The sequence below is a fragment of the Protopterus annectens genome, chromosome 3.part0 (genome assembly GCF_019279795.1).
Source record: "Protopterus annectens isolate FY-2018-M chromosome 3.part0, PAN1.0, whole genome shotgun sequence".
Lineage (NCBI taxonomy): Eukaryota > Metazoa > Chordata > Ceratodontiformes > Protopteridae > Protopterus > Protopterus annectens.
In genome coordinates this window covers 859,401,719-859,414,332 of record NC_056731.1, presented here as the reverse complement: position 1 = coordinate 859,414,332, position 12,614 = coordinate 859,401,719, and the positions used below count along the sequence as shown (strand labels likewise).

Sequence of the window (12,614 nt, the reverse complement as noted above, 5' to 3'; positions counted from 1 at the left end):
GGAAAAATTAAATGCAGTGGTTATGGTTCCTAGATATGATATAAGGGCAAGGGATTTTTTTGAAAAATAATGCTGGTTTAAACATTTTTCACTCAAACAATGCTATTTTGTATGTTTTCAGCAACTAAGCTGATATACTGGAAATATGATGATAGATTATTTGAAGACTAGCTTCCTATTTTTTATATTTTTGATCTGTTTAAACAAGAAGTACAAGATATCTGTAACATAATTTGGTCGAATCAGGTTGCTTTTATGCCATTACTTCATATAGCCTTAGGGCAAGACTATCAAGATATATATAAAGCGCTACATGATGTTAGATTCCAAAAAAGCCATAACCCATACAAGATATATGACTTTAAAATGTCACTGGAAGATGCAATATGAAGCGAAAAAAAGAACTAATAATTGGATACTTTGGGCTCTTCAAAATGTAGCATGATAACATTATAAACACATGTAGAATATGTTATACATCTTTTTTTCAGCACTTTTACTTGACAGTAACTTGTACAACGGCACAGATTTTCAGAAAATGGATTCTGACAGTCAGGTTTGACAAGTACCTATATTACAGTGCTTACATTTAATAAAGTTTTAAACCTGTGAATGCTTTGTAAATATGTTCATCAACATGTCTGAGTTTCACATATGTTACTGCATTGTTTGTGTGATGTTCTGAAATAAAACAGATACCACTGGATTTCTAATCAGAAGTTAATTTTATCATGTGTTGTTAAAATGGATTCCAATACATTCACCTCTTAAAATTTGATCCTTAAGTTAATCTACCAGAATCTACTTCTTGAACATATATAAAACTAGTTATGATTTACAACCCAATTATAATCATCACTATATATCCTGGTGCAGTGAATAATATAACAGCAAAAATGCACTCAGATATTATGAGAAACAAAAACCTGGGTTTGTGTTTAAAAAATCTGCTTAGTTTCAACAGCTGTGGAAAGGAAAGCACAACTGTTAAAAATACTGTCATGTTTATTAAGACAATCTATTGCCAGGGCTCATCTACTCTCTACTCTTCTTTATGGCTCTCCTGTCTTCACCAATTTGAAGACAACAGACTTAATAAAACTAGACGCTTGTTCCAATAAGACTGACAGATTTGCTACTAACTCACCATATAGATCCCATCACTGCACTGCCTTATGCCAACTAAACTGGTTTGAGTTACCTAATTAGCTAACTTTCACCCAGTTTACAATGGCCCATCGCATAATATACCACCCTGACCTGTGTCCATCACTCTGTAATCTACTTCAGCTTCAATCTAACAGAAGACACTTGAGATCTTCGAACAAAATTCTATTATAAGTTACAAAGGTTAACAATCACTTTGGAGATGCTGTCTACTCTAATCAAATCTCCTTGACTTGGAACTTAACCCCTCCAGCACATCACTGCCAATCACTCACAGTTCAAAATATTTCTGAAGTCCATCTATCGAGTTCTTGGCTCTGCTCTTGTCTAACTCCTGGCTGACATCCAGCTGTATTGGTTTTTGTCTCACTTGTCTATCTTCTTCTGTAGATGTTTTCTGTCTACTTGATATATGTCTATCTTATCGTACCTATAAACTCATCACAAATATCACCTTACTTTCTCAAGATACTCTGTCCAGTCTTTTCACTGTCACCCTAATTACTTCATTGTACCCAAGCTCCTCACCTACACCATGTAAGTTTTTTTGCATACTAGAAATAGTGATATAGTCACATCTATATACATTCATGATTATGTATGTATAACACATGAAACAATCATTTTTCCTACAATTTTTATGTACTACTTACACTCCTTTGTGTATGCCTTTTTATGTATAATTTTGTATATATATTATGTATAAATTCTGTTCTTTTGTTTATGTTACTACTGAATAAGATTACAACCTATATCTTTTGTTACTTGTATCTATTGGGGCTTTTCCCCTGGGCCTTCGCTGAAAATGGGCCTGTGTCTAGTTGGACTATTCTGGTAAACAAACATCAAATAAATAAATAATAATAAATATTAGCATGTTAACCTGAGGTTGTTCTTCTTTTACATAGAATTTTGGTGGTTGGCAGGGGGTTGGTATAATGGTTAAGATGTTACCTTACTTTCACAAGTTACAGGTTTTGATTCTTATCTTTGAAAAGGAAATTGGCTAGGCTTATAATGGCCCACAAGGTCAGCTAGCCTACTTGCCTATGAACCTATGAACATATATAATGAACTAGAGGTAAAAACACTTATTAAATACTTATAGAAACAACAACAACTGTCAAACTAACTTTATTCGCACAGTTCCATTCTATAGTGTACTCATGTGCCACCTGGATCCACTTAATTTTACATTCTAGTTCAAATTCATAAATGTAATTAAATGGGCTGAAAGGCTATTTGATTGCACACAACCCACTAGGAGATATTTTGAGTCCCAGATATTTTTTAATCACAACATTATAATGAACATTATACTGTAACCACGTCTCCCCAAGACAATCTGGACAGCAGATCCAAGGAAAAAATAGCCTTTAATATTCACCAACACAGTAATAGCAGAAATTCACAAAAAAATTAATTTAGCGCGCTTTCACCCAGTAAAATACTAGGCTTCTTCAGAACAAAGAGGCATCCCCATCCAGTACATTTAAATAATGCAGCACAACCAGTCACATCCATAAATCAATTAAGTGTGTATGCCATCAATTAATTGCCATGGAATAACCTAATTAAAAGCATAATGAAGATGAACTGCAGTTACATCCACTCTAAAATAGAGGTGTATTTGGTTTAAACCTTAAAATCCAGTTCATAAAATCAATGTCAAAACCCTACTATAACAATAAATATCCTATTAAATAAAAATAGGAAAAATACATATATAAAATTCTTCAATCATTCAGAACAATAAATACAATTCTAATAACAGCAAAATATTTAGTAAATAAATAAAAATATAAATATAAATTTTACAATTTAGCAGCCCTGAGTTTTAAAACACTGTTAATGTTAATACTAATATGGTCATTGAGACCAGGGGGTCTACCCGCGTCTAACTTCAACTGCCAAAACAGTTCTCTGTATTCCACCCTGGACTCCCAGCTCCCTCCACTGGGATCGGCTAACACTTGCTCTAGCACAAAAAATGTTATTCTCATGTTCTTACATGTTAAAGAGTGTCTATAAAAAACATTTGATTTGTTTCCTCTAGAAACCTTGTATAAATGCTCATAAATCCTTCTCCTAAGTGGTCCCTCGGTCTTACCGATATAAAAACTCTGGCAATTTTCACAAATCCCAATATACACCACCCCTTTCATACTACAATTGTAGTATTTTGATGCTTTCAACCTAAAACCCCTAGATGGAATATATAACTCACCCTTGTCCAAAATGTATCCACATTGTTGGCAGGCTCCACATTTTTAAGTCCCCCACCTTACTTCATCAGTAATCTGTCTAACAACCTTTTTCCTTTCAAAGAGTTCTTTAAGGTTGGTGTCCCTCCTTCTAACAAAAGTAGGATGGTTTGGAAGAAAAGTTCTACTGTCATCACTGAACTTTAAAATATGCCAGCATTTTTTAATAATGTCTTCCACTTGAGTGGATGTAGTAGAAAAGGTATGAATGAAGGCCCCTCTGTGTTTAAGATCACCTTCCTCAGATACCTCCACTTCAGGCGGACCCTTACCTATAAAGGGAAAAAACTTCCTTTCCCTGTTCATAATAACCTCATTGGCCATGTTGTCCACCAATTGTTTGGGATAACCTCTCTCTAAAAAAGTGAGATCAGGGTCCTAACCTCTTCTAAAAATTCAGCAGTCACACTGGTCATTCTAGAGGCCCTAATCATCTGCCCCTTCAATATCCCTTTTTTTGATAATAAGGGTGTCTGCTCTGAAAATGTAAGTATGAGTTAAAAAAACGAAACCATCCGGTATAATTTGGACTGAAAGCAGTGGTTACTCACTAATCACATCCTTATAACGTGTAATATCTAAATAATTGATGGAAAAATCTCTAACTGTGTATGTAAAGGCCAGGAAATCAGTAGTTTGGTTAAGATACCCCATAAAATCATCAAATTTTTCTCTAGGCCCATCCCACAGTAAACAAATATCATCCAAGTAACGGGTGTAGAATGTGATGTAACCCCGCCAATCTGTGTTAAGAACAAATTTTTGTTCCCAGTAGTACAAAACACAGTTAGCGTATAGGGGACACAAGCGGCCCCCATCACAACAACTGTTAGTAAAACTCACCATTAAAGTGAATAAAGTTATTTCTAAGGATGGTGTCCATAAAATCCATAATCAAGTTTAGGGTGGTCCCTGATTCTGTTAACAAAATTTCACCAAACCATTCTAAACCCTTTTCTTGAGGTATGCTTGGAAACAACTCAGCCACATCAATAGTGACTAACCAAACATCCCGACCGTATTTATGTTTAGACATTCTTCTCAAAAAGTCCCAAGAGTCCTTCATTATGTGTATCACATAGTTCAAGAACTTTTTTAACTGAGAATCTATAAAAATAGCTAGAGGTTCAGTAATGCTCCCTGTACCAGCCACAATAGGTCTGAATTTCATGTTGTTGATCCCTTTGTGGGTTTTAGGGATACCAAATATGCAGGGAATCTTAGGTTTCTCTACATGTAAAAAATTGTATAGCTTTTCATTAAAACTCCCCTGCAATAAATGGTCCAACAAGTAAAATTTAATTTTAGCATAAGCAATATAGATATCATTACGAGAAACTGTCGTGTAGTGTTCTGGGTCTTGCAGGATGTTAAATATATGTGTGTCATAATCATCATTATACATTAATACCACCCCTCCACCCTTGTCAGGCTTCATTACTCTACATTTTTCTTCTCTCAACTGTTCAAGTAAAGATGTTTCTTTTTCTGAAAGGTTTGAACTAACCCTGCCTTTAATGTCAAAATTCCTAACTTCACTTTCCACCAGCTCCTCAACAATTTTTAAAGTCTGATTAACTGGTGGGTTAAACAGGCTTTTTCTACTCAGTTCTTCTCTATTCAGTTCCTGTCCCTTGAAGACAATTTGTAAGTTTAATTGTCTAATATACATTTTCAGATCTATTAATGTATTCACCATAGATCCGGGTCTGGAGGGTACAAAATGAAACCCCTTAGTGAACAGTTTAAAATAGACATCATTAATAACCATATCTGTGAAATTATACATAGTAAAATTATCTTTTTTACATATTCTTTGATCATCATCTGAGTTCACTTGTAACATGTTCACAATATAATCATTTTCCTCTAGTGGTGTCAACGAGCCCATTAAGTTGGTCGAAAATTCCAACTCTTCCCTGGGAACCTGCCCCCTACTCCCCCCCCCCTGTAGTGTTGGGGGTTTTGGTATGAATGGTTCCTCTGTTTTTGAGCAAATCTTTCGCTTCTTCTTACTGATGGTTCCCCTAAAGGGTAACCTGTATGGTCATCAATGCTGTTATTGTCGCCTTCCGTCTCATTACGAACCGAGTACCTGTGGTCCCCATTAGAAGTAGAAGGGCCAGTTTTGAAAAGGGATAAGCTCTCCCTTCTCTGTACTCCAAAAGGTCCCTTTCTAACTTCCTAATTTTTCTATTAATAATTTTGTCACAATAATTGTCAACATCCTGAAACAACCCTTCATATTTACATTTATCAAAATTAGACACACTTTCATTAACAACTTTGTTGTGCAGAGAATTCCTCTTATTTAACAGAACCTCTCTCTGGTTCTCATAGTCTCGGACCATTAATTTTAACAGTTCAACCCCAGTCTTGTTAAATAGTTCTGTTAGCTGTTGGTAAAGCCAACTGTTATGTTTTACGTTGTTGGGGTAATTAAAAATTCTCAGTCCCTTAGGGACCCGGTTAGCTGCAATACATTCACTCAGGTAATCAATCTCTAACTGGTTAGTTTTGAAGGAATACAGTTTTTCTTTGAACAGTGTAAAATTTTCGTCAAAAGTCTCTATACTGTTATTGAAAGTTTTTTCACTGAAGTTAAACCTTCGATTAGTCCAAGAATCAAAATTAAATTGGTTGTCAGTACCTTTGCCTCCGTTGCAGCTATGGCCCCGTTTCTGTTGATTATGATTGTATCCCGTTTTTGTTGATTATGGTGCTCCGAATGCTTTGAACTGGCCGTTCGCCTCTTTTCCTCATTTAAAATACCTTGATTCGTCGTCACACGCACGTTGCATGTATTTTGCTGTTCAAACAGCTGATTCTGATTACCAGGCAACCCAGCCTGAGAAGAAACAGGGGAACTGTTAGTATTCTCAACTAGCTGGGTTAAAAGAGCCAGTACCCGAAAGAAAATTGTACTGAACATTATACTCTCTTTATACAGCAATTTCTCAGAATCCTTAATTTCATTTTGGATCTCTGAACTGATGACCGGCTATGGATATGGCTTAAATGATTTAAATAAATTGCCATTTCATTTTTTTTCTTTCACTTCTTGATTTATCTAAAAATTCATTATTTTCTCTTTTATCTGCTACATTATTCAGAGAACAGGTAGCAAATGGGTTACCTTGTATATTCCCATTGTCCAACTCTGTTAATAAACCAATCATGGAAAGTTTTGTGATAAAACCATTGAATTAAATTACATATGAGAACAAGCTTTAGAAATACCAATAAAACCATTTATAAAACACTTACAAAAATAACAACAAGATGAGTCAAAGTAACTTAGTTCACACACTTCTAATTCCTCAGTTGTAGTAGCCTTATAAGGAAGTAACATAATACAAATACAACTATATATTCAGTTAAGAAGCAACCATTACAGCTCAAGTCAATTTAAAACAACAATAAAATCCAAAAAGCAAGCATAATTAATGAAGACATTAAATTATTCAATTACTATAACCTGTTAAATAGATAAACAAACAAATAAATACATACATACAGCTATATTTATATGCCATATGGTCCAGATCATAAATGTAAGGGTTCTCAGAATAACTCAGTCTCTTCCCATTGTGACTACAACACCTTCGCCAGGAAAAAAAACTGAGATGCAAATGCTTTTACTCAAAAAATGCATTTCCAAATCTAAGCAAAGCAGACTAGGAAGAAAGAAACAGCAAATGTTCTAAATGTTCTTTAACTTCTTTGCACTTTCTTGGTTAGCTCAACACAGTGGAAATTCAGACATTTTAGTAAAAGCACCTTTAGAAATGTAGGTCATAAGCCTTAAAAACTAGACATATTGTATATAAAAAAAAATGTTCAAGGCTTGGAAAATTAAAATGTTCTATCAAGATGGTGAAAAATCTACAAAGAATACTTTAAGCAGGTATTATGAGACCTTATGCACTCACACATTTTGGTGTTAGTTAATATAGCAATAACCCATGCCTGGGTGTGGGTAATGCTGGATTTACCCACGGTTGGTGTGGTATGGTCACGAGGGAGAAATTATACAATGACATTATTTAAAATGCCTCCTTGCTGCCCTTCCGCAGCTGTCTGGTATTCTGCGGCAGTTCTGATGTACTGCACATGCATATGCCTACGCAGTACATCAGAGCTGTGGGCAAAAGCAACGGAGAAAACAAGATCTCCGTTGCTTTTTACAAACTGTCTCGCTATGTTAAAGGAGTTTAACATAGCGAGACAGCTTTAAAAAAAGCAACGGAGAATCTTGGTTGCTTTTTTTAAAGCTGTCTTGCTATGTTAAACCCATTTAACATAGCGAGACCATTTTGAAAAAAGCAACGGAGAAAGCAAGATCTCCGTTGCTTTTTACAAAGTGTCTCGCTATGTTAAAGGAGTTTAACATAACGAGACAGCTTTAAAAAAAGCAACGGAGAATCTCCGTTACTTTTTTTTAAAGCTGTCTCGCTATGTTAAAGGAGTTTAACATAGCGAGACAGCTTTAAAAAAAGCAACGGAGATAGGAAGATCTCCATTACATTTTTTAAAGCTGTCTCGTTATGTTAAACTCATTTAACATAGCAAGACAGTGTGTAAAAAGCAACGGAGATCTTACGTTCTCCATTGCTGTAAAAGAGTAATACTAATGGAAAAAGTCCGGGTGACCGGACCTTTTTCCATTTCTATAACTCTGATTTACAATGTGAACGCTGACCAATCAGTGTGCACGTTTTGGAATATTAATGGGGGGTCGTTGTATAATGAGTTCTATTACAAAATGCCCGAAATTCAAAAGGGCAAAAAATCCATTTTTAATTGTCTTTTGTGGGGGAACAAGGCCCATGCATCCCCGATGTGGGGGGGGGGGGCACCCCCCAACAAAGTTATATACACCAACTCCACAGTCGCACCAACTCAAAGAAGGGAGAATCTCCCTAAAGAAATGAACCATTGCTAGTGCAAAATTAGAAATCGCTCCAGCAATGACTTCCTATGAAAACAGCGTTTGGCGTTATGTCATTTGTCATTTTTTTCTGCATGCTACTGATGCTTGAGCAATTTCCCCTCAAGCATGTGAAGGGGTGTTGTTAATATGCCTACTGGGCTCTTTCAAACTTTTGAGGTGCCTGCCATAGCAGCTTAATCTGAAGAGATAAGTCCACCTTGCAGATGTGAACCTAGCTTTGTAGATAGTCACAACATTAACAACTCATTTAGAATGGAGTCCAGGAAGGATTAAACACAGCCTCTTTAACATCTAAAGAGGGCTTTATTGTGGATTATTCAACAAAGACATATTTATGTGCCCATTCTTCACCTGCTTTCAAATCTATCCTTTTCCTAAAGTATTATCTTTTATGACATAAGTAATTATGGAGCACCTTTTTATCAGTTTGGAATTGAAAAATAATTAATTTCCTACTATATATTCAGGTTATTTCTGTTTCCACATTATTCTGTTTTGTGTAAGGTAAAGCTTTTCTACCTAAAATTGTTTCACTTGGATGATGACTGTCCACAGCTGTCAAGTCTTAGTACACAGAAAACTCAGCCACATGCCTTTCATGAAGTCAACAGGGGGCTTAAAACAACTGGGTCACCTCTGTCATTACTAAAAGCAAATTACATTATTTATCCATTTTTATTACACATAGCTAGGAAAAGAAAAATAAACATTTCTATACAATAACTAGAGCACATTAACTACATGCTAAGATAATGCAAAGACAGAAAACCACTTTACCTGTCACAAAGAACCTCTTCTCTTTCATTCAAATGACTTCTTGGAATTGTGTATTATTAAAGCCAAGCAAGATGGAAACACAGTGACTGATGGCTCTTCTTAACAAATTATAACCTTAAAGAGAAAAAATAATGCCACTATAAATTTTCTTGTGTAAAACATTTTTTCTACAGACGCAGATTATACTTTTCTGCACTTACATTTATTTATTTATTTATTTGCAGTTGGTTTACCAGGATAGTCCATTGGGCCAAAATGAACCCGTTTTCAATGGAGTCCTGTGGAGAAATGCTCCAATACAATCTAGGTTACAGTAGGTTATTAATGATAATTATACAAAAATTAAGATTCAGTTAAACAATTTCAAATAGTACAGGAAACATTAGGATTAATACAGACTTGTGATGAAACTTACAGATGATACAGACTAACAAGAGGAATATTGCAAAGTAAATACTGAGAAGTCACTGTGTATTAGGAAGCATACACATTAAGAGGTGCAGCCTAGTGAATTTTTTGGAAATACCATAGGAATAATAATAATAAAGTATGAGTTGGGGGAAAATAATAAGGACAATTGCTGGTGTAATCAGGGGAAAGGAGGAAGATGGACATTACCAGTGTTAGTTATGTGGGGTGGGAACAAGAGCATTCCCAATGGGATACTAGATGAGAATGAAGAGATTTTTTTGAAAATAAAATGGTTACAGGTTGTGTGAATGGACAGTGGTAGGGAGTTCCAGAGGCGTGCTAGGCCATAGGATAGAAGATTTTTACCTGGGGGACGAGTTGGTTTGTAGACTTCTAGTAGATTTTGATTGTTGGACCTTAATACTCTATGAGGTAGGTGCATTTTAAAAGCAGTAGAAAGGGAGGGACAGAGGGAGGGGTTGAAAATTAGCTTATGTGCAAGACTTAGTTGAGTATAGGTTAGGTGATTGGGTAGTTCTAGCCATTTTAGTTTTTGGAGAGAGGAACAGTGGTGGGTGGAGGACTTGTGGCTGGTAGCGAATTTGGCGATTTTGTTGTAGCAAGAGGAAAGTTGTGTTTTTAGAGAGGACTGTAGATTACTTAGGAGTGGAGCTCCATAGAGAAGGGAGGGGATAAGAAAGGAAGTAGAAAGAGTGATTTTAGTGGCAGGTGAAAGGTAATGGTTTTGTCGGTAGAGCATACCTAGTTTTTGATGGGTTTTTTTGATATTTAGTTGTAGGTGGGAGTTGAATTTGAGCTGGCTATCAATTTGGACCCCGAGTAACTTGGTCTCTGACACCAGTTCCAGAGGTGAGTTGTTTTGACTAGTAATAGAGAATGTGTTTATATCGAAAGAAGTGACTTTAGAGGGGGTAAATAACATTAATTTGGTTTTAGAGGCATTGAGTGCTAGGTGATTACTTTTCATCCATTGCTCAGTGGTTGAAATGGCATCTTGAGTAAGCTTTAGGAGTGTGGGGATGGATGTGGCAGAGCAGATAATAGTTGAATCTTCTGCATATTGGATGATGTTTGAGAATGGGATAGAGTTGCGGAAATCATTTATACATATATTAAAGAGAAGGGGACCCATTATGGAGCCTTGGGGAACTCCGGTTAGGGTATTAAGAAATGAGGAGGTGGCCTTTTTCCATTTTACTGCTTGATATCTATTGGATAGGTAACTGGAGAACCAGTTTAAAGAGGAGGGAGATAGGTTAAGTTTTGAGAGTTTAGTTAAAAGCAGGCTGTGTGAGATTGTGTCAAAGGCCTTAGAGAGGTCAAGTAGTAGGGTAGAAACAATTTGGCCAGAGTCGCGGGCTTTATTTACAGTTTCAAGGAAGGAGAGGAGGGCTGTCATAGTGCTATGATTTGGTCTGAATCCATGTTGTGTGGGAGTTAGTAGGTGATTATCTAAGAGATGTGGTAGGAGTTGAAGTTGGATACACTTTTCTAGGAGTTTGGAGATGGGAGACAGGATGGCGATGGGCGGAAATTAGTAACATTATTAGTAACATTATTAGTAACACATAAATTAGTAACTTGCATAAATCTCAGATTGCTACTGGACACAGAATGTTGTTGGTCTGATAATAAGGAATGACTCACCAATGTAAAATGTTGTTACACTCCCTATCCCAGAAGTTTAAATACTGTAGGTTAAATACTGAAGCCACAGTAACAACCCAGATGAAAACTACATTGGTGCCTCGGCATATGGTAAACATCCAAAATTATAGCCATCTTCTTCAGGTTAAATTAAAAACAAAATGCCATAACAGGTTTTATCTCTAAAGACCATCTGACCAACAGAGATGCAGGGAATTTGTCTACATCAACACTAACCACCTCTTTAGCTTAGTATAAGGCAACTTTCCTTAAAGGGGTTAAGTCTTTGGTGCTTCAGGGACAGTCATCATGCTAACAGTTCCCAGGAGTAACCAATAAACGACTATGATGAATGCTGTAGAATTTCAAAGGGAAAAGTGTGCACAGGAACTGACATCACAACATTCTTGGGAAAAGGGGGACATGGAACAATACAAGGAGGATTTATTGAACAGTCTTAATCCAATCATGCTGACCACTTGCAAACAAAGGAGAACTGACTAGGCATATGGGTTACACCTAACAACCCCCATTCAAATATGCATACAGATGGCTTGTAATGTCTAATTTCTTATGGGGTAAGCGACTGAGCCGGGTGAAAAATAAGAGGTCCTCTCTACTGTGAACCAGCCAATTTAAGCAGACAGCGGTGAAAGGATAGGAATGTGATCTAAAGTTACATGACAAAAACAATCAGAGGTAGGGAGCAGGGCACATTTCAAAGGAGGTTATATAAAGGGGAATAATGTATTTTTTATGAAAATAAATGCATATTCTATTAAGGTTGGTCTGAAGAACAACTATTCAGGAGATGAGAAACAAAGGACAGACAAGAGTTCAGGAGCAAGTGGGGTAAATTCAGTTGCTGTTTATCTTATGTCTTGACTACAGAATGTCTTTACAGACATGAACATTTATGGGATACATAGCAAGAAAACATAGCAATTGGCCTAGAAGCATCCTCTAGTATCCTCCACCATTGAAGGAGGTACAACAAAAATAACTTTTTATATCCCCCTGGGTCCCACACAATAGGCCTTTTTCCTTTACCTCACTGAAATGTTCATTCTTCTCTTGAGGCAGTAACTAGACACCTCCCAGCATAGGCAAGAGCCTTATGGCCTATTCGTTCCCAAAGGAAGGCTAATCAACTCATATGTAACTCCAGATTTATGCTGAGTCATCAAATGAAATTTTGGGGAACAAAAACAACAAATTTGCCAAAACCACCTTTGATGAACAATTCAACAATGTTATTTTTGAAGGGTGGCAAGCCCCGTGCACTCCATGTTGGGTGACACCCCACACACCCTGGATTTACGTATAACAACTCCAAGGTCACACAACAGTGGATAAAAAAGCAAACTCCACTG

The 12,614-nt window shown here is 36.3% G+C and overlaps 1 long non-coding RNA gene across 2 annotated transcripts in view; it reads right to left on the bottom strand.

Moving 5' to 3' along the window:
* The window catches only part of LOC122796597, an 833,012-nt gene extending 823,742 nt beyond the window's left edge, over positions 1-9,270 (bottom strand). For both annotated transcript variants that reach the window (XR_006363994.1, XR_006363995.1), the window contains exon 1: positions 9,163-9,270. This is a non-coding gene — a long non-coding RNA (uncharacterized LOC122796597). The remainder of the gene's footprint in view (positions 1-9,162) is intronic.
* Positions 9,271-12,614: the final 3,344 nt, after the last annotated feature.